At 39.3% G+C, this 24,287-nt stretch overlaps 1 protein-coding gene across 1 annotated transcript in view; it reads left to right on the top strand.

The window, feature by feature from the left end:
* TMEM184A (transmembrane protein 184A) overlaps window positions 1-24,287 on the top strand; it is a 64,075-nt gene that overhangs the window by 832 nt on the left and 38,956 nt on the right. The window lies entirely within an intron of this gene.

Raw genomic sequence — 24,287 nt, 5'->3', positions numbered from 1 at the left:
CCGGTCTAAGTGGATGCTGAGAGAACAGCACATTGAGGTCTAGTTATACGGGGAATGAGCACAACTGGAAGGCCAGAGGTTTGCTTGTAACATGTAGGAATGTTAGGAAGTCTGAAATAATTGGAGTTTTTTCTTGGAGAGTCTCAAGGGCTGTTTGCCCCAAGCCCAGGAATAGCTGGAGACTGGATTCACCCACCCCTGGGGCTATCCTAGTTCTATGTGCTAGTGATGAGTCCTTTTCTTGTTTCCTCAGATGAGACCTCGGATGTCCACAAACATATTCTAATGGTTTTTCAATCCAGTTCCATGATTTAGCTATGTTGGGGACTCCTATAGGAGTAGGGGTTCTGGGACAATTAATATATGGTAAAATCAGAATCTGAATCGAAGTGCTGTAGCTCCAAGTTTAGCGCGGTTTCCATCAGCCAAAGCTTAGGACTAAAGAGTTTGGCATGTAGTCCCGAGCAAGAGAACACTGGTCCCCAAATCAGGTAAATAACAACTTCTAGTCCTTAACCTTTAAGGACAATGGAAAGAATTCTAGATTTGGAATTATAAGACCTTGGTTCAAATACTAGCTCCACTAATAAATTATTGCCTAGGTAACCTTGGACAGGCCAGTGTCTTTGGGACTCAGTTTCCTTATCTGTAAAATTAGGAGGTCAAGCTAAATGACTTATAAAGTTCCTGCTAGTTCTAACTTTATAATCCTTGGAAATACTGTGGGAAATCCATCAACTTGTTCTAATGGGGTAAAGATAGATCCTAGTCATAATCAGGTTGATCAATCAACAGGTAGTTATTGATTGTCTAATATTAAAATAAACATTTCCTATGACAGGGAAGTGGAAGACAAGATCTCTTTTAGACAAGCTCCTTGAAAGTAGGGATTGATTTTGATCTTTCTTCACTTAGCTCAGGACCATTCAATCAATATGCATTTACTTAATAGATATTATTTGCCTGGTCACTGTGCTCAAAGATAGGAATAACCAGGAAGACTTAAAAGAAAAAAAAGTCTCTTCTCTCCAGAGCTCCCATTCATTGTAAAGGGAGGTAGTAAGAATTAAGAAATGCTTATTGACTTGAGACCCTGTGACTCATCTTCATCCCTTTTACATTTCTAGTCTCCTGTCCCAAGCTTCACTCCCTGACCTTAGTTCCACAGATGTTTCACTCTGGGATTGAAAAGTGCATTGCTCAGTGACAAAGTCCCACTACAGGAAACAATCTTTGGGGCTGCCCAGGAAAGCATCTCTGGAGTGCTTGGGCCTAGCTCCAAGAGTTGCAGGAAGCTGGAGGGTTTTTGTGTTTGCCTTTTTTTTTTTTTTTTTTTTTTTTAAGAGAGAAAATAACAATATTTTATCAGCAGAGTCCTTTCATCTGGGCAATTAACCAGTTAGAGAAGTCAAGATGGCTACGAGGACTGAGAAAACTGGAGCCAGTTTTCAAAAGTAGCCAAAAGGACATTTGCTGAATTGGACCTACAGAGGTTTAAAGTGGGTTTGGACAAGATGATAAAAATGCGATTGGAATAGTTAAAAGGCAGTCAGCCAGTGAAATGTGCAATTAGGAACGGTCAAGGTAGATACTGCTCAGCGCTTCAGAAGGCGCTGGACAATGTCATGAACACCGCAGGGCCCAGTGAGCCAAAAATCTCTCCTGGGCGCTGGCTGATCCCGGGTCAGGGAAAAACATGGGATGATTGTCAAAGTGTATCTGCCACAATCTCCTGGGGGATTGGTTGGAAGGACCTTAAGGTAGACTGCGGCATTTCTGAATAGATGGGGCTGATCCTTTGTCCCTGAGACGGAGGAGGGGCTCTGTTAGACCACAGGGCCCAATTTAGATGCAATCTGACCAAAGGCGCCCTGGGCCATGAACGGGTATGGGACCCATCTCAAGCGTTCATCTGTATTTGCTCTCTGTGCCTTTCAGAAAGTTTCCAGACAGCCCTTTTGCAAGGGAGTGTCTAGGGTTTCAGTCTTTCTTGTGGTGTTCTCTGAATGCTTAGGCCCCCACCCCCCCTGCTCTCTCCCCAGGGGCACCATTTTCCAGGCCCCTCACTCTCCCAACCCAGCTTGCTTTGTTCATTGTCAGTGATTCCTGGCACAGCCTCCACCCTTCTCCGCCCTCCTCGTGGCTGCCATCTCCAAACTGGGAAGTTGGACCGGAGGCAGAGAGAGGAGAAATGTCCTGTCACATGGGACCTCTCTGCTCACCACGCCAGGCCCCACCCTGATGGCTGGATAATTGTTCCAAACTGGGGGTCAGATCCCTTGGGGGAGAGCATGACAGGGAATGACTTACTTCTCACGGAGAGAGCATTTTGTCTGACTTAGGCTCCGAGGAAGAATTGAATTTTCTGTGGTTAGAGCTGGTCCAGGGATAAAGTAGGTTGGTCAGTTTGCCTTGATCCCCATATTTGGAGAAACCCTCCATTGTTGTCAGCCCCAGGCCACTGAATTGGCAAAGTGTCTCTCAGGCAGTGACAGTTAATAATAACAAAATATTTAATTATTATTATTAAATAAAAATAAATTAATAACATTTGTGTCCTAGGTCCTTAACCCTGTTTGTGTCATGGACCTTGATGGAGGTCTGGATCTCTTCCTGGAATGAAGTATTTAACAACCATACATAGGATTACAAAGAAAACCTTTCATATTGAAATACAATTATTCATTTTTTTTAAATCTCATAGACTTCAAGTAAAAAATCCCTGATTTAGAGGTGATTCAGACCAATTCCAACAGACTTGTGATGGAGAGCCATCCACATCCAGAAAAAGCATCGTGGGGACTGAATGTGGATCATAACATCATAGTTTCACCTTTTTGTTGTTTCTTTCTCATTTTTTTCCTTTTTGATCTGATTTTTCTTGTATAACATGATAAAGGTGGAAATACGTATAGAAGAATTGCATATGTTTCCCATATATTGGATTACTTGATATCTAAGGGAGGGGATGGGGAGAAGGGAGGGAGAAAAATTTGGAACACAAGGTTTCACCAGGGTGAATGTTGAAAAATATCTTTACATTTTTTTTTTTTACTTTATCTCTCTATTTTCAACTTAATCTTTCTTTCTCTTTTTTATTAAAGCTTTTTATTTTCAAAACATCTGCATGGATAATTTTTCAACATTGAGCCCTGCAAAAACGTGAGTTCCAATCTCCCCCTCCTTTTTCCCCACCCCCTCTCCTAGATGGCAAGTAATTCAATATATATTAAACATGGTAAAAAAAATGTGTTAAACATGTATTGGTCAACCTGCCATCTCGGGGAAGGGGTGAGGGAAAGGAGGGGAAAAATTAGAACAAAAGGTTTTGCAATTGTCAATGCTGAAAAATTATGTTAAATCCAAAATATGCATACATATTTATACAATTATCTTGCTTCACAAGAAAAATCAGATCAAAAAGGAAAAAAATGTGCATATATTTTGAATATAAAAAGCTATTATTAGAAAAGAATCCCTGATTTACATAACATTTTAAGGTTCACATTATCTTATAATTAACATTATAAGGTTTACAGTATTATGTATATTGCATGGCATTATTACATTTGAACCTCACAACAACCTGTAAAGATGAGTGTGATTCCCATTTTACAGATGAGGAAAACTGAGACCCAAAGAAGTTAACAAAAAGATGACATTCTTTCCAGGTAATTAATCCCAAACATGTTTAGAGTGGTAATGGTTATATATGAACCTTAATTAATCATCTTGTTTAAAGCATTACCATCTCACTTAACTAGAAAAAAAGTGGTAATGCTTTAAACAAGATGATTAATTAAGGCTCACATATAACCATTACTACTTTAGTCATGTTTGGGATTGATTCCCCGGAAAGAATGTCATTCTTGTTACATATATCTCAACTCTGTCACCTAAAAAAAGAACACAAACAAACCAATGTGATCTTGAACAAGTGACTGCTTCTTCATCTTTAGAATGACATTGGTTAGGTGACCTCTGAGGTCCCTGCTATCTCTAAATCAATGACCCTGCGTTTTTCTCCTTGGCTGCTGCTTTACCCCGATGTTCTCTTAGTTCTGACTTATGACTAGTTTTCCGATTACTCTCTGCCTTCTATGATCAAAACTGCCTGGGATGTTCACTTGTAATTACATTTCACCCACTAAAAAACTAACAGCAGCTAGGGAGTTTCTCCATTCAATTCCATCGACTCCAAGCTCTGGGACCCAAGTGGGTCCCACTCCACAGCTCCTCACCAGAGCAGTAAATGGGCTGAACTTCCAATCAGGAGGGACCTGGATCTGAATCCAGTCTCAAAACTACCGTGTGAGTCTGGGAAATTGAATCTCCTTCCCTGTAAAATGAGTGTTGTGCTTGACCTCTGATCTTGGGGAAGCCGTCCCTGCTACTGTTTTAGGCTAACTCAGTGAAGAAGGGGATGTAAACTGCAAGTGCTTGCAAGCCTTTCTCCAGCTCTCTCATTTGTATCTGTGGCTCGAGACCTGGACTCCTGGATATGTGGACTAGGTAATTATGATGATGGAAGGATAGCAGGGTTCTCAAACTACGGCCCTCAGGCCAGATGCGGCCGCTGAGGACGTTTATGGGCCCTCGGGATTATGGCAAATGGGCTGAGGGGAGACAGAGTGTGAGCTTTTGTTTTCACTATAGTCTGGCCTTCCAACCGTCTGAGGGACAGGGAACTGGCCCTTGTTTAAAAAGTTTGAGGACCACTGGATGAGAGGAATCCCCCCGTCCAAATATGGTGCTTCAGCTATCTTAAGTGCAGCCACAATTCATTTCTTTTGGGCTAAGAATCGCCCCCTCTCGGAAGTCATCTTTTAAAAATACAAATACTGCCAGGAAAGAGGTGATGATAAGTTCCTAATATGGAAGTGTAAATACATTTATCAGATGACCTTGTTCTTTAGCAGGAGAAAGCAACACCGTTCTGAAACTTGGGTTGGGGGAGGCATGGGGATAGGTGAAAAGAAGGAGAAAAGAATTCTACTAGCAGTCTAAGGGCACCCTATGCCACTTTGCCCAGAACTAACCTCGGGCATAATTAAGGAACTGGCACTAGGTCCTAGAGTGGATTGGTTATAGAACTTGGTGTTCTTTAACCAAGGTGTTGGAGAAGACCTGAGTTCAAATTCTGCCACAAATATTTACTATGTGACCCGAGGAAAGTAATTTAACCTTGGGTTTCCTCATGTAGAATGAGGGCACTATACTAGATGGCCACTGATGTCCCTTCCGATATCAATGTTAAAATTCTAAGGCAATACTCTATCCTGAGGTGCTAACTTTGAGCAGACTCCCAGGACATAGATTTTCATTTTATTGTTGTATCCCTACTGTGTGGTGTATAGTTTCAATTGGCACATATTATTTCAACTGAGCCTCCTAACAACCCAGAGAAATGAGAGTTATTATTATCATTTTCATTTTACAGTTAAGGAAACTGAGGTAAACAGAGGCTAAGGGTCCAGAGTCATCTAACTAGTAAGTGTCAGGCAGGATTTAAAAGCAAGTCTTTCTGATTCCAGGTCACCAAGCTAGGAAAAAAGATGGTAGGGAGTAAAATCCTAAGAACTTAAAGTATCTCTAGCCAAGCAATCTAAATTTTCTACCCCTGAATAAAGCTATAAATCTATTGAAATACTCAAACTGCTAGATTGGAAAAAAACCCATGTATAAAAATAATAATTAGCATTTCTGTAATGCTTTAAGGACTGCAAACCTATTTACATGTTATTTCATATTTGTTGAAGACTTTAGCTTAACACTTTGATCAAGGTCTCCCACTGTATCCAGGGCCATCTCCAGCCATCCTGACCTATGTCTGGCCATTGGACCCAGATGGCTCTGGAGGGGAAAGGGAGGCAGGTGACCTTGCCCAATCCTCCCTCACTTCAATCCAATTCACTTGCATGTCCCTGACATCATGGACCTCTTGGAGAACGAAGCACAAAAAACAACAACAATCTCCGATCCTCACAACCCTATGATATATTATCCTCCTTTTATAAGTGAAGAAACTGATTCTGAAAGTATGTAAGTGATTTCCCCAGAGTCACCCAGATAATAAGTACCCTAGGCAGGTTTTGAACCCAGGTCCTCTGAACCTAGATCCAATGTTCTTTTCAGTGTTCCATGAAAAATAAATTTCAAAGGTAACCCAGAAGCTTTTTTCAGGACAGCTCGCAACGTTTGGTCCACATTACGGCCACTGACCAGAGCTGTGCTGTGGGATGAGTCTGCCTGCTGTCCAGCCCAGTATTGCCTGCGCTGTGGGCTGCAGCCTCTCTGACTCCCCCAATGCCTCCTTGATGTCATGGTCATATTCTAGATTGCAAGCAAATGGGTCATTAGCTGCCCTAAACCGACCAACCTCCTGACACAGCTGGCTTCTGATTATGTGGCAAAGGCAGGGATTCTGGCTCCGCTGGGCCCAGAGGTTTTGTTTTTTAATTAGAGTTGTTATAAACCGCTAATTAAGTTTTACAGCAGCTGTTGTTCTCTTTTGGAATGGAAGTCCTCAGTGGCAGTAGTTCAGCTGTGTGCTGCCCTCACCAGCTTCATTCTGGGATGACACATCGTCGAGATGCTTTTCTCTTGATTTACAAAGTCCCTTACAGAACTGAGCATCTATTCTGTCTGCAGCCACTCAGAGCTAAAGCATATGTAAGAAAGCGGGGAACTTGTGCCCATGATCTGGGGTTTTGTTGGACTCAACCAGAAGATAATGAATAAAAGAAACACGGCCTTTCTGCTGGCTGGGATTGCTTCCACTCATGGTGGATAGCAAAATTATAGAATGCAGAAAACGACCCTGGGTGAACGATGAATCCCTTCATCCAGTGACCTCTGCTTGAAGATCAGATAAAGGCTACGTTGGGATTCAGTGAACCTAGCTCCTATCTGTTTACTATTTGGTCTCACCTTGAGCAAATCTGGATCTTAGTTTCCGTGTTTGCAAAATGGATAGGTTGACATTAGATGACCTCTAAGAGTCTCTTCTGGCTCTAAATATAAGATCATATGGCCTACGTGAGCAAATATATATTTTTAAACAGCAGTTTGCGCTCACCAGTGTACACTTATGAAGCTTGTCAAAGGGACTTGAATGAAACAATTAGATAAAAATATAAGGAAATATATGGTTTATATAATAGTTCAGAAAAGAGAGAGCATTGGGGTGGAAGGACAGAATGTGGGCAGATGGACAAATATAATAAAGGGCCCTGCCCCCAAGGAGCCTAGAATCTCAAAAACAGAACAAATGGCACAGTAGAAAGTATGATCTTAGAGTTAAGAAAATCCTGAGTTCACATCTTTCCTCATATACTTACTTCCTGGAGTGATCCTGGGAAAGGCTTTTAGAAGAACAACTACTTTCATGATAGATACTGTGACTTTCTTAAGGAAGATTATAATCTATCTGCCTCAGATTTCTCATTATTATCTGCATTACAATGCAGGTAATAAATAATAGTACCCTACCTCCTAGCTTCCTGGGTTGTTTTGTGAATCAGATTGAAGAAGTACCAGGTTATGGGAGAGCAGGTTTGGAATGTGAAGAATTCACAACAGGCATTATAATAGTAACGCACAAAGGATGCCCTTTATTGACATGAAAAAAGGACAAAATCAAAAATTATTTTAGCAATGGACTGAGAATGAAGTAGGCTTTTTAAGGTTGAAGGGAAGAGGGAGAGAGAATTAAGGATGGAATCTAGGGAGTCAGGGAAGAATTAGGAAGGGTCCTACTTGAGAATAAACTTGTATGATGAGACTAGAGGAACTGAATATGTTTTTATAGATAAGCTAACAAGACAGTCTCAGGAATTCAGCCTTGGGCTGAAAGTTCTTCATTAAAGTTCCTGCTCCACATCAAAATGAGATTACATTTGTAAAGTGCTATATAAATGCTAACTATTATTTTTATTATTATTAATTACATAAAGGAAAAATATATGAAAAAAGATACACATAAAAATGTTCACTTATAGCTGTCCAGAGTTAGATTTCTTAGATATCTTGATTCTAGGACCTATCCTTACCTAGGACCTCAGAGTTGAAAGTAATCTCAAAGAGTAGTATATGGTTCAACTCAAACTTAAAATATTTCCTCTATAGTATCCTGGACAAATGAGCTTGAAGCCTCTACTTGAAACACCTGAATAGTAAAGAAGCCCATCTATCTATCACCCATTCTACGCTGAGATTGTTCTTATTGTGAGAGAATTTTTCTTGATATGGAACAGAAATCTGCTTCTCTGTCTTTTCTAGCCACGATTCCTCTTCATATCCTCTTGGGTCAGTTAAAGCAAGTCTAATATCTTTCATAAGATAGTCCTTCAAATATTAGAAAGCAGCCTTTATGTTTCCTCTAAGACTTTTCTTCTGGATAAATATAATTTCTTCAACAAAATTTCCTGTGCTCTGGGTGGGGATGAGGGTAGGGTGGAGGAAAGATAATAAGCATTTATATAATATCCACTGTGTTCTAGACCTTGTGCTAAGCACTTTACAACTATTACCTCATTTGATCCCCACAACAATCCTCAGAGGTAATGTTATTACTGTTGAGAAAACTGGGGTACATACAGGTTAAGTGACTTACTCAGGGCCACCTAGCTAGTGTCTAGGACTGATTTTGAACTTTAACGCTTATCCACTGTGCCATAAAGCTCTAAGCCCCTAACCATAATGATTACCCTTTTTAAACATTGTCTAGTTTAAAAAGGCATTATTTTATTGGTTCAATCCTCCAAAGCAAGACTTCTTAAAACTTTCTCTCTTTCCACCCAAGAGACTTTTACATGACCCCAGGTAAACAAATAAAGGTAAAGGTAAACAAATCAAACATTTACTGATAATAAATCAAAATTTCAAACCTCCATATTCAGTTATGAGACCTTCCCCTATTGGAGTCATGAATCACAGTTTAAGAAGCTGGTCTCTAAAGCAGGAGGAAGGAAAACTTGAATGCAAGTTGTGTCATTGTACTTGCTATCTGAGATCCTGCGTAAGCCAGTCACAACTTCACAGGGTCTCTAAGTCACTCCTCCTCAGTCTATAGGTTATTGATCAATCTATAGGTTATTGATATGTATCATCATAGGGCATTTCCCTGTAATGATGAAATCAATGACCTGGATAACTCCTAACTCTCTCAAAAAACTACCAGTGTCCTTCCTAAAAATGCATCTGGAACTGGGGGACAGTATTCCAGGTGTGATTTAAATGGGACAAAGTTTAAATTCTAAACTTTAGATGGAGAACAACCTCCTTCCTGTTATAGACAGACACTGGGCCTCTCTGATGGAGCCTATACTCCTATTAACTTCCATCTACTATCCTACCTTGTCTCTAATTTGAAAGGGAGTCATTAATGACTTACTTCTTGAATCTAGTGATTCAAACCATTCTGAGTCATTCTGGCTGTAATCATCTACCCCATATTGATCCATCTTGTCCACAAAGAGAGCATGAGAGCTCTTGTGAAACGCTTTGCCTGAAATCTTAGGAAACCCAATCAGCCACATTTCCCTGATCTACCAGTCTAGTGACCCGTTTTTAAAAGGCAATGAGGTTAATCTGGCATGACCGGTTTTTGATGGAGTCATTTTAGTGATCCCCACTTCCCTTTCTGTATCTTCACAAGCTGTCTTTTAAAATTTTTACCAGAAGTAGAAATCAAGTTCACAAACTATCATTTAGAGACTCTTCATTTGTTCAATCTTTGTAACCCCATTAGGGGTTTTCTTGGCAAAGATACTAGACTAGTTTGCAATTTCCTTCTCCAGCCCATTTTATAGATGAGAAAGCTGAGGCAAACAGGGTGAAGTAACTTGCCCAGAGAGTCTGAGGGCCGATTTGAATTCAGTAAAATAGAGTCTACATGACTCCAGGCTCAGAATTCTATTCACTATGCCACCTGCTTTCTTCCTAAAAACAAAATCAAATAACAACAAAAAACCAAGACATCTACCCTTCTCTTATCTTGCAGCATCTCTTCCTTTCTCCATCCTTTCAAATACAGTGTCACTCACAGCATTTTTTTCTTCATATATTTGTACCTAGTATAATGTTTTGTATATGACAGCTGCTAACAAATGTTCTCAGAGCTAATTAATTAATGTCTAATTAATTAATGGATTAATGTCTAGAATGAGGGAAACAGTTATCCCCCCCACTAAAGTTTGCCCTAATCAGTCTACGATGTGAGTACTATATTCAGTCCCAAACACTATCTTTTTAGGAAAGACATTAGCAAACTTAGTCAATATAGCATCTTTGACTGAGATGAAATGTTAGATTTGAAATCAAGAGAGATCTAGATTCAAGTCCAATCTGAGACCCTTCTGAGCTATGTGATCCTGGACAAAGGATTTTTAAAATAATAGCTCCACAGGCTGATTTTATAAAAGCCTGGAAAGATTTTGAACTGATGCTAAGTGAAGTGAACAGGACCAAGAGAACATTGTACACAGCAACAAGATTATGTGATGATCAATTGTGATAGACTTGGTTCTTTTTAACATAAGGGGATTCAAGGCAATTCCAATCGACTTAAGATGGAAAGTATCATCTGCATCTAGTCAGAGAACTATGGAGATTGAATATTCCCCTTTTTGTTTGATGGTTTGCTTGATTTTTTCCCTTTCTTGTGTTTTTTCCCTTTTGATTTGATAATATGCAATATGACAAATATGGAAATTTTAGAAGAACTGAACCCATTTAACCTGTATCTGATTGCTTGTGTCTAGGGGAGGGAGATGGTGGGGAGAGAGGGAGAAAAATTTAGAACACAAGGTTTTACAAAGGTGAATGCTGAAAATTGTCTTTGTATGTATTTGGAAAAATAAAATAATACTATTTAAAAATAAATTAATAGCTCAAATTCCCAGAACTTGTCTACTGAGAATTTCCTATACAGATGACATTTTGGATCTTTGAGGATGAATTGGAGCCAGGACTCAAGTAGTGTGACCGAAGGACATTATGCTATTTAACATTTTTAAAAAACTATCAATGGAGATATTTTTGGCACGCTAATTGAGTTTGAAGGTAATAGTCGAATTCTGAAATGTAGCTAGACAGAAATGACAAGCCAAATCTAGGAAAATGAAGTTTAATCATGACAGGAATATTGTTAGTATCAAATTAATATTCTCTTCTCTGTCAAGAAGTATCTCAATAGAGATAGATCTGTAAAAGTCCCACAGAATACAGATGGTGAGGTACCACTGCACTTTCCCTGGGAAATCTTATGTTCAGTTCAGTGAAGGGGTGAGGAGGGAGGGGGTAAGGTTGGGACATTTTTGGGAGAAACACTGGTATATATTGGAGTGTCCAGCGGAGGGCGACCAAGATATGATATTGGAGACCATTTCACATGAGACTGGTTAAAAGAAATGGAGATCTTTAGCTTTAGAGACTTAGGGAGGAAGGATATGACAGCTATCTTAAAATATCTGAAGAACTGTTGGACATTCTGGAAAGAAAGTGGATTTGTTCTTGTCCTCAGAGGGCAGAAGTAGAAATTCTGTGGATGAGTTGCAAAGAGGCATTTTTGTGGCCAAAGTAAGAAAAAGCTTGCCAACAATTAGAGATTTCAGAAAGTGTACTGGTCGACCTTAAGAAATTATATAAAATCTTTAGGCAAAGGCTGGATGCCCATTCGTTGGGAATGTTTTTTTTTTTTCTTTTTTTATTATATATATATATATTTTTTATAATATCCCTTGTATTCATTTTTCCAAATTACCCCCCCTCCCTCTATTCCCTCCCCCCGACGACAGGCAATACCATACATTTTACATGTGTTACAATATAGTCTAGGTACAATACATGTGTGCGAATATCATTTTCTTGTTGCACAATAAACATTAGAATCCGAAGGTACATGCAACCTGGGCAGACAGATATTAGTGCTAACAATTTACATTCCCCTCCCAGTGTTTCTTCTCTGGGTGTAGCTACCTCTGTCCATCATTGATCAACTGGAAGTGAGTTGGATCTTCTTTATGTTGAAGATTTCCACTTCCATCAGAATACATCCTCATACAGTATTGTTGAAGTGTACAGTGATCTTCTGGTTCTGCTCATTTCACTCAGCATCAGTTGATTTAAGTCTCTCCAGGCCTCTCTATATTCCTCCTGCTGGTCATTTCTTACCGAGCAATAATATTCCATAACCTTCATATACCATAATTTACCCAACCATTCTCCAACTGATGGACATCCATTGGGAATGTTTGTAGGCAGAGAAAAATCCATTTCAGATGTGAGTCTCTGAGGACCCATTTAGCGCTAAGATCCTTGGAGAATTGCAAAGTTAATCATCATCTTTCTTGTGTTGGAGATGGCATTTTTTTTTTTTTCTGGAGGTCTAATCATTCAGCCAGACAGCTCTGCATTACAGTGGATAGTATTGAACATAAGTTAGGAAGACATGAATTCAAATCCTGCCTTAGATAGGAGCTGTGTGACGTGGAGAAATCATTTATCCTCTCTCAATCCCAGTTTCTTCATCAATAAAAAGGGGATGGGAATAATACGTACCTCACTAGGCCATTGTGGGAAATCAGTCAGATGAACTTTGTAAGCTTTAAAGCACTGTAAATATGCTGGTTCTTAGCTCCACCTAATTGTGCTTATCATGTACCCATTCAGCAGGAGGGACTTTTTCTAATGCTTTATTGAGATCCTGGTATAACCTATCTGTGGCATTATCTGATTTTTTGAAAAGCTGACATTTACACTGGCAGGTATCCAGGGTACTTTGCCTCTTTTATTACTCACCACAAGCCCATAAGGCATGTGCTTCAGGCAGGGGTGTTCTGAGGTTCAAATGAAATAATGGATATAATAATAATTAATAATAATAATAATAACTAACATTTATATAACACCTACTGTGGGGCTGACACCATGCTAATAAGCACTTTACAAATACCTCATTTGATCCTCACAACAACCTGGTTAGTGGGTACTACCATTATTTCCTTTTTACACAGTGGAGATGGAGGTAAACTAAGATTGGAATGACAAAGCTTGGGCCATGTCTGAATAAAACTGCTGCAGAAATGTTAGTTAATCGTATCCGTATTAAACAAGTTCCTAGACTTTGTTCCCCCAGGCTGCTACTGCTCCCCACTTCCAGCAAAGTTTATAGAACAATTGAGGGGTAATGGGGGGTTAAGAACCAGTCCAGGGGTGGGGGAGAAAAGGGACTGGAGGGCAATGTAGTCAAACAGACTTTTAAGTTTAATCTGCATTATTAATACTGTCTGGACCTTTGCCACAAAACAATCAAACCAGTCCCCTTTATCTATGGAGAGTGCCGATTTCCAAGGGGTGTGTAAATGCCGGCTCTCCAAACAAGTCAGAGCACAGGCCCCAGCACACTCTTTGCCACAAGTATTCTATTTTAGAGATAAGGAAACCTAGCCAGGTTGAGGAGCTGGTTCAGGATGGCGAGGATGTAGATGTCAGAGCCTGGGACTCCTGGTTCTGGACCCAGAGCGATTGCCATTTATAATTCGGCCCCTCTCATCTGATCTCTCAGTAATGTGATCTACCAAAAAAGGGGGCTGAAGATAGTCTGGCGTGCCCAGTTTTTATGATGCCATGCTGGCTGATAGTGATTGCTACTTCCATTTCTAAATGTTCAAAAAATCTCTTTAATAATAATGATAATATGTTCTCAACTTTTGCCAGGACTTGAAATCAAGTTCAATAACTCGCTTTTCTTTTCCTTTTTCTTTTTTTTTTCATCCTAGGCAGCTGGCAGCTCAGTGGGCTCTAAAATCAGGAAGGCCTGAGTTCAAATCCAATTATCAGCTGTTTGACTAGGCCAGCCACTTAACTTCTATCTCATTTTTCTCAACTGCAAAATCGGGATAATAATAGCACTTCCCTCCCAGGATTGTTTAGGGGATTAACTAATATATTCACATAGCACTTAGTATAGTGTCTGGTACATAACAGGTGCTTCATAAATGCTTGCTCCCTTACCCTTCCTTTTCTGTTCTTTTTTCTGTTTTGTTTTGTTTTACTATAAATTTACCATGAACATTTCAGTAAACAAAAAACAGGAAAGAAGATTGTTTCTTAAACTGAATTTCTGTTACTAAATGATGAGGTCCTGGGCCCAACTGGCAGAGAAAGAATGAAATATTGATGGAATTGCTCCCTGGGCAACTAGCAAGGGGACTGATAGGAATCAGCTTACCCTTATGGTTGCAGTTTGCTGTGTCCATTCAAGAAACCCAAGTTATGTCAAACCCCTGAGGTTACATTTCCCCTATAACTCTGCTCATGGCTCACCTCATCTTTGCTAAATTACTCTGGAGGTATAGCTCACCACAGCACTCTTCCTTGTGTTGTCTTCCCCTTTACTTCCCCCCATTCCACCCAGTGTGTCTCCTTTTGTCCCCCCCACCATGCCTCATGAAGTCTTTCTCTTTCTCATAACTAACTCTACGCTCTCCCAGCTCCATTTTTTCTATAACCTCTTCTCCTAAATAAGCCTACCTTTCCCCAGAGAGAGTGGCCTTTGTGAATTCTTCACATGAACCCCAACATTTAGTGCTCTCCTAAATCCTTGCTGCTTACTACTGCATTTGAACACGATAGTAACAAAACTTCCCTGCTTATTTGTTTTCTTTTATGAAGTTCCTTCTGTTCACCTGCGCTTTTTTTGAATGCTTCCTGGTATAACTCTTTCCTTTCTTATTTTTTTTTCACCACTCCCCTTACCCATAGCTCCATACCCCCATGAGACACGGGGTACACTTCCCATAACCCAGCTACTCAGAAGGTGAAGGCTGGCAGATTACTTGAGCTCAAGAGTTAAGAGATGTAGTGGGTTCTACCAATCTTTCCTCTGCACTAAATTTAGCATCTCTATGTGTATCACTGGGTTTCCGAGTTAGGAAGCAGCAGGTCAAAGCTTCTCTGCTTATCAGTAGTGGGACAGGACCCCTGCATTTATAGCCTAGGCGAGAGAGGGAGAGTTAATCTTTAAAGAAAAAAAAAAGAAAGAGAACTTCTTCCTTCAAAGTAGAAGTTTCCCTTGTAACCAACTATTATTAGTTATAATATTAAAATGTTTAAAAATAATATATATTAACTGTTAATTGTAACCAATTATTATAATAAACCAAAGCAAAGAAACACATTGACTATGTGTATAAATGGAAGCATTTATACACATACACAACATTTATACACATAGATTTCATCTGTGTTTTGAAACCATTGAATGGATCATATCTTTTAAGTCTTTCAAATTAAAACAATAGCTGTCATTTAGGTAGCATTGCAAGGTTTGCAAAACTCTTACATGTCCTCTCATTTGATCCTCACAACTTTGTGCCTTTATTAACCCCTTTCTATAGACATGTAAACTGAGACTGGGACAGCTAGGTGCTGTCTTACTAATTTCTTGTTTCTCCTCGGTACAGCAACAATGCAGGAGCAGGGTCCAAAATTGAACAGGAGAATGGCTGAATTGCCTATGGGAAACTTTGATTATTTTTATGATAAACAAACTCCAGAAGTCTATCTTTTTAGTACCAATATTTTTCCAAGAATGTCTTATGACCCTGAATCACTGACTCTAAAAGACTAAGTTAAGGAAGAGAAGAGAACTGTTCAGGGGGACAATACGAAGAATGTATGAGAGGAGATGTTAGATTGTGTATAAGAGTGAGAGGTAACCGATGGACAACCACACGCTCTACTGGTATCAGTTTCAAGAAAAATGCAGCAGCCCTCCATACCTGAAATATTGAGTGGTTCTCCTGTGGCGGATTAGGGGAGAATGGAGACAAGAATCTCAGACAAGGAGGAGTAAGCGTGAACAAGCACGGATAATTTGCAGTGTGCAATTCGGAGGAAATGCCCATGTGGATGAAATCGCAGGTCCAACAAGTATAAAAGAAGTTTCAAACTCCTATTTGACATTTTTTTCCTTTCCAAAGACCACCATCCCCTCCACCCTGAGCTAGGGAGGTAGTGGGGCAGTGGATGGAGTGCTAGGTCTGGAGTCAGGAAGAGCCAAGTTCTAGCTGTGTGATAGAGGGAAAATCATCTGTATAAGTTTTCTCAACTGCAATAAAGAGATAATACCTCACAGAATCGTTGTGAGGAAGAAGTGAGATATCATTTATAAAGCTTTTAGCACAGTGTCTGGCAGAGAGTAGACACCTGATTAATGTTTATCCAATTCACTTGCATGCCATGGCACTACCTCCCTGATGTCATGATCCTCTTCCAGAATGAAGGACAAACAAAACAATAATTCCCTTCGCTCTCAGAGCATTAGTCCCTTTCCATCTTTTTTCCTCTTCACTTCCCTCAGTAATCTCAGCTCATTTTGAGCATTAGTGCTTTGTTTTTCTTTTTTTTTGTATACATTAATTTTTTAAATATACATGAATCATGTCGGGACAGAAGAAGCAAAACAAAAAAGAAAAATTACAAGAGGAAAAAAATTAGTATAATGTGTGTTGATTTACAATCAATCTCCATAGTTTTCTTTCTGGATACAGATGACATTCTCTATCCAAAGTTTATTGGGATTGCCTTGAAGAACCAATGAGAAGAACCAAGTCTTTCACAACTGATCATCACAGCATTAATGCTCTTTGGTATTCATCATTGGTTACCTGCCCTTGTCACCATCTTCCCTACATGTCTTTCTTTAACTCTAAGGTTGTTGATGAGTCAATTATGCATCCGCATTGATCATTTAGACATTTCTCCTTTTTCCATCCCTTCATTTACCTTGAGTTTCAATTTCCTGTCAATTGTTTTTGTTTTGTCCTGCTCAGTTCAAGGACCATTTCACTGGTAAAGAAAATATCCTCTGTCATCATTATTCAATCTGCCTTAAGCATCAGACCCATCTCTTCCTTCAGGGGTGTTCCTTTTGACCTCAGCAGAGCTTTATTAAAAGCTCTTTTTGTTGACTTCAGCTTCCTTCACCAGCCTCAGCTCAGTCTCATCTTTAGGACTTCTGACACTATTTTGGAAGGACCACGCCATTGTTCAGCATTCATCTTCCATTACCTACTCATCTTCTACACGTGCTGGTCCTATTAAAATTTAAGTCAGTCAATGAGTTTCTTGTGTATCCACATTGGTCACTTTAGGCAGTTCTTTTTTTTTTTAAATTTCCTATTGAAATCATTTGTATTTATATTGTTAAGTGGAATTTGATAATATAAATACAAATGATTTCAATTAGAATTCAATTAGAAATTTGGGTCAGCTTGGGCTGATCTGATAACTTTCCTCTGGTCTTTGAAATTTGGTATGTATTAGACAATGAATACCTGGTTTCTTCTCCCTCTCTATCACAAATTCTAAGATGAAATGAGCACCATGTCTTTGACAGCTCCCACTCCTGATATTTGTAAACAGCAAAATACTCCAAATCAATAATTGACACTGAATGATACAGAGAAACTGAGGTCAAAATTTGACTATCATTCCTTGGGTAAACTTGGGCAAGTAGTTTCCTGTTCCTAGGCTTCAGTGACTTTTTGGGTAAGATTAGGGGTTTGAACTAGATGACCTCCGAGGTTCCTTCCACATCTATGATCTTATGGCTTAAATGATGCATGGAGTTGCTATTCCCTGATAAACCAAGCAAGTATTTACTAAGTACCTATTATGTGCTAGGTCCTGTAACTAACAGGTGGAGGAACAAAGAGAGTGAATGAAATAAACCTTACTCACAAGAGCCTACATATAATGAAGGTGAAATAACAAGTCCACACATAAGTATATAGAGAATAAAGTTGTCCAATACAAAGTAGGCTGAGAGGTAGAGTTTTAGTCAATGGAAAGACCAGGAAAAGCTTCTTTAAAAGGTAATACCTGCACTGGGTCTTTAAGGAAGAGAAGCAACCTCTGAGGAGGGAGTATGTTCCAGGCAATGGTGCAAAGGCAGGGAGGAGTGTTATTATGAGGATTGGGGAGAAGACCAGTTTGGCTGGATGACAGAGTGAAGAAGAAAGGAAGATTTCCAGTGAGGCTGGAAAGACAGGCTGGACTTTAAAAACTAAACAGGAAAGCTAGCCCACCGCAGGTGTTGGATAGGTAAGTGCCATGATTCTATCTGAGCTCAAGGGAAATTACTGTGGTAGCAGTGTGTAAGATGGATCGGAGTAGGGGAGACAGGGCAAGAAGTGATGGAGGTTGGAACTCTGGTGACAACTGTGAGGGAAGAGTTAGGGCTGTGACCAGTGTAGAGAAGGTCCACATGGCAAGCTCCGGCAACTGATTTGTAGATGGGGGGCAGGGAAGGTGAAAAGTGGGATAGAATGCCAAGGTTACATACTGGAAGATGAGAAGGATGGGGGAAGGTGAAGAAAGAGGGAGGAGGAAGGGAGAAAGGAGGAGGAACAGAAAGGAAGGGGGAGATGACCCAAAACTGAACTTTGGTGAATGCCTACAGTTGTTGTTTGTCCTTCATCATTGAAGGGGACCGTGACATCAGGGAGGGGACCCCATGACATGAAAGTGAGTTGGATTTAAGTGAGGGAAGCTGTGCAAAGTCACCTGCCTAACTTTCTCTCTCTCTCTCTCTCTCTCTCTCTCTCTCTCTCTCTCTCTCTCTCTCTCTCTCTCTCTCTCTCTCTCTCTTTTTCTCTCTGTCTCTTTCTATCTCTCATAACATTCTCAGGAATGTTATGAAAATCAAGGAAATTATTATAAAGTAAAAAACCATCTCACTGACTAAAGTGTGCTAGAGACTCTGGCATAAATAGTCTTCTGGGGCTAGTCAGAGAAGATTTCATGGAGAAGGGGCCCAGAATAGAACACAGTTTTTGGACATCAGTAATGACAGATGACCTAAAGAAAGAAAAGCCTGAAATCCTAGGCTCCTCCTCCCACCCTCAAACTTGATCTCTTCGCTTCAGAGGAAGAAAGGAGGAAAGAAGTGTCATTGAACTTGAATAGGGTGGAAGTGATGGACTCAGTATGTAGAATAAAACACATTTTTGGATATGGTCCCCTGTGGGAATTTGTTTTACTTTGCTATATATATATATATTTGTCACAGAGTTTTATCCTGTTTTTTTTTTTTCTCAATGGGAAGGAAATGAAAAGGGAGAGAAGATAAATGTTTATTAATTGAAAAAAAAATAATGAAAACATTATGGAAAGGGATTCATTTAAAACCATGGATGACCCACCCAGGTCATCCTACTGCTCTCCTTAAGTCTTCAGGATCCCTTGGTAACATGACCCAGTGCCTGACATCTCTCATTGTTGCGAAGTACTAACTTCTAATCCAAATACTTTCTATCATAGCTCCAGTCATCAGTGAATAGGAACTGAGCAATATAATTCACTGGGTGGAATAAAAAGTGAGTAAGACTCAAGGACTCCACCCTTTAAGTACTGCCTACCAGTTAAAGAAGTAATAACAGTAATATTATTAACAACAACAATAAAATGCCATCTTTTATGTAAAGATGACATAGTCTACTTAGCCACCATCCGTACAACACATACTTGGAGTAGTTTTTCCTGTAGTGGGGATGGATTTGAACTGAGTCATCTACACTCATTGGATTTCCCTTGTGGGAACAAACTTCAAGCCTTTGTGAGACAGCTGTCTGGGATGTGGGGTACAAAGTGAGACTATAGAACAAAACAAAGCTAATTGGTCTATGTGGAAATCAAACATCTCACCTTGGCTTAATTGACAGTGTACTCTAATCCGCCAGACTACCAGACCAATACACTTAAGATCACAAGGAGCCACATATGTAAAGATGTCCCTGAGGTACTTGAATACAGAAGGGCAAAAAGGAAGAACTAGAAGGTTAGTGAGATATCTCACATTAGTAAATTAGACATTTATCCGTAAAAAGACTGCTAACTGGAACTTTGAGACTGGATGAGTTTTTGAGGAACAATACATAGAGAAAAAAGCTCATGGTAGAAGACTGAGATGAGAAATGTACACAAACAAGGCAGAGGATTTGATAGAGAAAACAAAAAAAACGGAAATCAGTGAAGTAAGAAGAGAACCAGAATAAGCTTATAATTATTATTATTATTATAGGCTCAAAGGAAGGAAAGTATTTCAAAAAAGAGGAGGAAGTATCCCTGATTCTACTTTCTCTCTTCTCCAGCCAGTTTTCTACTCAAAAACCTTAAGATAATATAGATTAAAGTAGCATTTAAAGTTAAAATTTAAAATCCTCAGGAACACTAAGGTCCTCAATAACCTGGAAAGGTCATTAAAAATCAGAGAGGAAAGAATACTCAGAAGTAGCAGGTGACCAACAATGTCAAAAGGTACCTAGAAGGATGAAGACTGAGAATTAATCATTATATTTAACAAGCAAGGCAGTTGGAGGTGTGGAGTCAAGGCTGCCTTCTTATCCTGGAGAAGGTTGGGGGAGAGAGGGGTCAGTAGAAAAGATAGAGGAATTATTGTCTTCAGAGGGCAGCCCAGAGCTGGAGGTGTTCCTGGGATGGGGTCACACTACATCAGCTTGAAGTAGTGACTCCCAGTAAGTGGTGGTAGGGATGGCTTAGGATCCTGGCAAGTGCCCTAGCAGGTGGGAGCCTTGACAGCTCTAGAAATCCTGGTACCATAGGAATTCCTGTGGCCTTGGTGCTGAAAATTTTCTGGGGTTCCTCCTCCAATTCATTTGACCTAGACTGGATTCTTAGATCAGCAACATATATAGTGTTAGCCCAGACTGAGAAATGCTGCCCTTTCAGCTTAGCTGATTAAATTCTGTTGGATGACCCATAGTCCTCCCCAGGGATCTAGCACTGATTGCTCTGCAGACTGAAACCTGCCCCAGGACTGTCATTTCAAGTTCAGAACTTTTCCCTCCCCTAGTCACCTAGATTGGAAGACTTTTTTTCCCCATCTAAGTAAAAAGTGTTTCTGGATTTCCCACAGTTGTTACACCCTAGTGCCTTTGGGGGCAGGAGTGGTAAAACAGGAAACTTCCAATATTTGCCTGGCTGGCTTCATGAATTAAGAAAAACAGTGGATTTTTTGAATATCCAATTACACCACTGGCTTATAGGATGGGGACATCAATCTTCATTTTATCCCTACTTCCCTTCTACCACCACCACAATCACCCTTTTTCCTCCTCGAAATATGTGAAGCCAACCACAAAATAACAATTCCCAAATAAGAACTTACATTTTACATTTCAAAAAACACTTTTCTTATAAGAATCCTGAAATGTGTCTGACCGAATATAGCATATTTTGCAATTTATGTAATGGATCAGGAGTCAAATCTATGTTAGAAAAGGTAATCGTGTCACTAAATTCATTTGAGGAGAGGGAAATGTAGCAATATGAGTTGCTGATAGTATATATCAGGGATCTGAGACTTTGACCAGTGATTTCCCTATTAAGAATATATAATCCATAGGTTATATCCTATAAGAGAGGATATATTATAGAATTACAAATATAGGATTTTGATGAAGATCACCTAGTCCAGAGCTTCTTAAACTGTGAGTCATAACCTCATATGGGATTGCAACCCAAATGTTGGGGTCACAAAATTATAATTTATTATAAGTAAATGCTTGATTTGTATACCTTTTTTATATAGATACATAGATATGTATGTGCATATAATATATATATCTATGTGTATATTTATGTCTATCTATATCTATATATGTCTATACCTGGAGTTTTGTAAAAATTTCTTGGGTGAAAAAGGGGTCACAAGTAGAAAAAGTTTAAGAAGTCCTGATCTAAACTAACTCTCTGATTTTACAGGTAGAGAAATTGAGACTCAGAAACTATGTGACTAATTCAAGCTGACATGGCTAATAAATGACAGGGGGAAGATTTGAATCCAAACCATGTGTCAAATCCGCCATTCTTTTCATTGTACTATACACACACACACACACACACACACACACACACACACACACACACACATTTATATACTATACAAAAGGCAAAATAAGAGTCATAACCTTAAGGAATTTATAAATTGCAAATTTTTGCTGGGTGGCCTTTCTCCTATTCATGCAGCCATCTTGGCTAACTTTTAAGGAAAGCTTAGCGATAAGCTTTTAAAGGAAGTTTTTTTCCCCTGAATTTGAATTTCTTTTAATCATGATTGATATTTTATATATATTATTTGTTTATATATATTTAATTTTTACATATATAATATATATATAAGGTATCAATTATATATACATACACAATATATATAATTTAAAACACTTATATATGAAGATGAGACATGGATATTAAGTGTTTTCTAAGGCTAAATATTATAGTTTTGATAGCTTATTTATAAAAGCTATCAGAGGTAAAGATAGAGCCCTCAGCTTCCTTAGACAACACTACGATTAAGCAATGCTAGTGGAAGGGGAGAAAAGAGTAGGAAAAATGTATAGGAAAAGTAAGAAACAAGAAAAGAAGAAAAAGAAAATGGGGTATTGTTACCAAATTTTCCCTGGTTACTATTCAGTGCCAATTGTGTCCTTGTTTTTTTGTTTTTTGGACTAGACAGATTGGGTATGAAAGCTAAAGCTCCTTCACAATTTCATAACATATGGAATCTGTAACTACCAATAGATTTTTTAATGATAAAGTAATTATATTTTTGGTGTATATATGTTTGTTTTGAACTTTATTGAAATGCCAAATATTTCAGTGCTTAGCAGAAGAATGAATAACTATTAATAAAGGCTATTAGAAGTAATTGCATAAAATGGACAATTTCCATTTCATAAAACTAAAAATCAGCAGTTCAGTAGGGAAAAGAATCTTAGCAGCACATACTTGTAAATAAAAGTCTGGTAAAGGTCTGATATTAGAGGAAGATGATGCAGACTTATAAAAACAAGGAATTTTTTTTCTTATTCTTAACTTAACCAACACAAAATATACGAAGCTCCAAATCTGTATTATGAACACCTCACTTCTCTTTAAATAGATTATAAATTCAGCATGTCGTCTCTAAAATTGTTCTACTTGTCTATTTCCTATTGGCTTTTGTTCTGTTTGCCTCTATACCTTTCTTAAAATGTTATGACTAGAATATTATCTTCCTTTTCTTTTTTTCTTTTTCATTTTGATGACCTTATCAATAGTTCTTCCCTCTCCCCAAATGAAAGAAAAATAAGACCCTTGTATCAGGTATGAGTTGCGAAATAATGCATCCCCACTTTGAATGTGTTCAGAAATATATATTGTTTTCTGCATCTTGAATTCATTATCTTTCTGTTTCACTGGGTAGTATATGTCATAACTAGCCAGATCTTTGAAATTGTTATTGATTATTGTATTGTTCAAAGCCCAAAAGGCCAAGTTCTTGATCTATACCTGACCCCTGAGCCCTGAAGCTGTGATTTACATAGCCTTCCCTCATTTAAGTTCAATTCATTTCATGACATCTTCTTCTTGATCCCTTGGTCCACTTCAAGAATAAAGAAGACCCTATACAGTGGAAGGAATTGAATCCAGGGCTATTGTCTCCATACTTAGCCCTCTACACAATACCAAAAAAGCTTTCAACATATTTATTTGAACGCTGTCTCCCCTGTTAGATCATAAGCTCTTGGAGGGTAGAGAATGTCTTTTGCCTGCTTTTGTATCCCAGCAATCAGCACAGTTCCTGACACATAGTAGGTGCTTAATAAATGTATATTAAAATGAGTTGAGTTGGTGTTGGTGGGGGAGCTGGTAAAGGGGGAGGAGGTCAAGAGAGGTTGTAAGAGAAAGCAAACAAACAGATCCACAGCAAACTAGAGATCCTGAGAGCCCTTCCTGGGCCTCTTGGGAGTTTGTCTGAGGCTGGTTTAGATGGCTGAACAGCATCATCCACCGGGGATGACTTTGGGCACACTGCCCCATTAGTAAACACTGGGTCCTTGCTTCATGTCCTAGCATGCCAAAGAACTGGGTTGTGCTTTGCTAAGGGGTGGGGTCCCTCCAACGGGGCAGAGGGAACAGATCTCTCTCCTCTGATTAATATTTAGTCTTATCTCTAAAAATGGTATCAACACATCTCTGCGCTATTTTCCTCCATCAGCAACCTACCCAGACCAGTTTAACTGAAGCAGGGGGGCCTCCACGATGAGAAGACACAGGTTTCTAAAAGGAGGGCACAGTTGGGAGGAAGCGCTGGATTCTCTTTTCTGTTTGCCTGCTCCATCAGAGGGTGGCCCACCATCAGAAGCCAAAAGACGTGTTGTGCAAGCCTCACTGGGCTTCTGTGCCTGGATTCCCCACATGGAAAATGAAATAGA

This window comes from Sminthopsis crassicaudata, chromosome 1 (assembly GCF_048593235.1).
Source record: "Sminthopsis crassicaudata isolate SCR6 chromosome 1, ASM4859323v1, whole genome shotgun sequence".
NCBI classification, from domain to species: domain Eukaryota; kingdom Metazoa; phylum Chordata; class Mammalia; order Dasyuromorphia; family Dasyuridae; genus Sminthopsis; species Sminthopsis crassicaudata.
The sequence above is the reverse complement of the archived record's forward strand: the minus strand, read 5'-3'. Positions and strand labels throughout refer to the sequence as shown.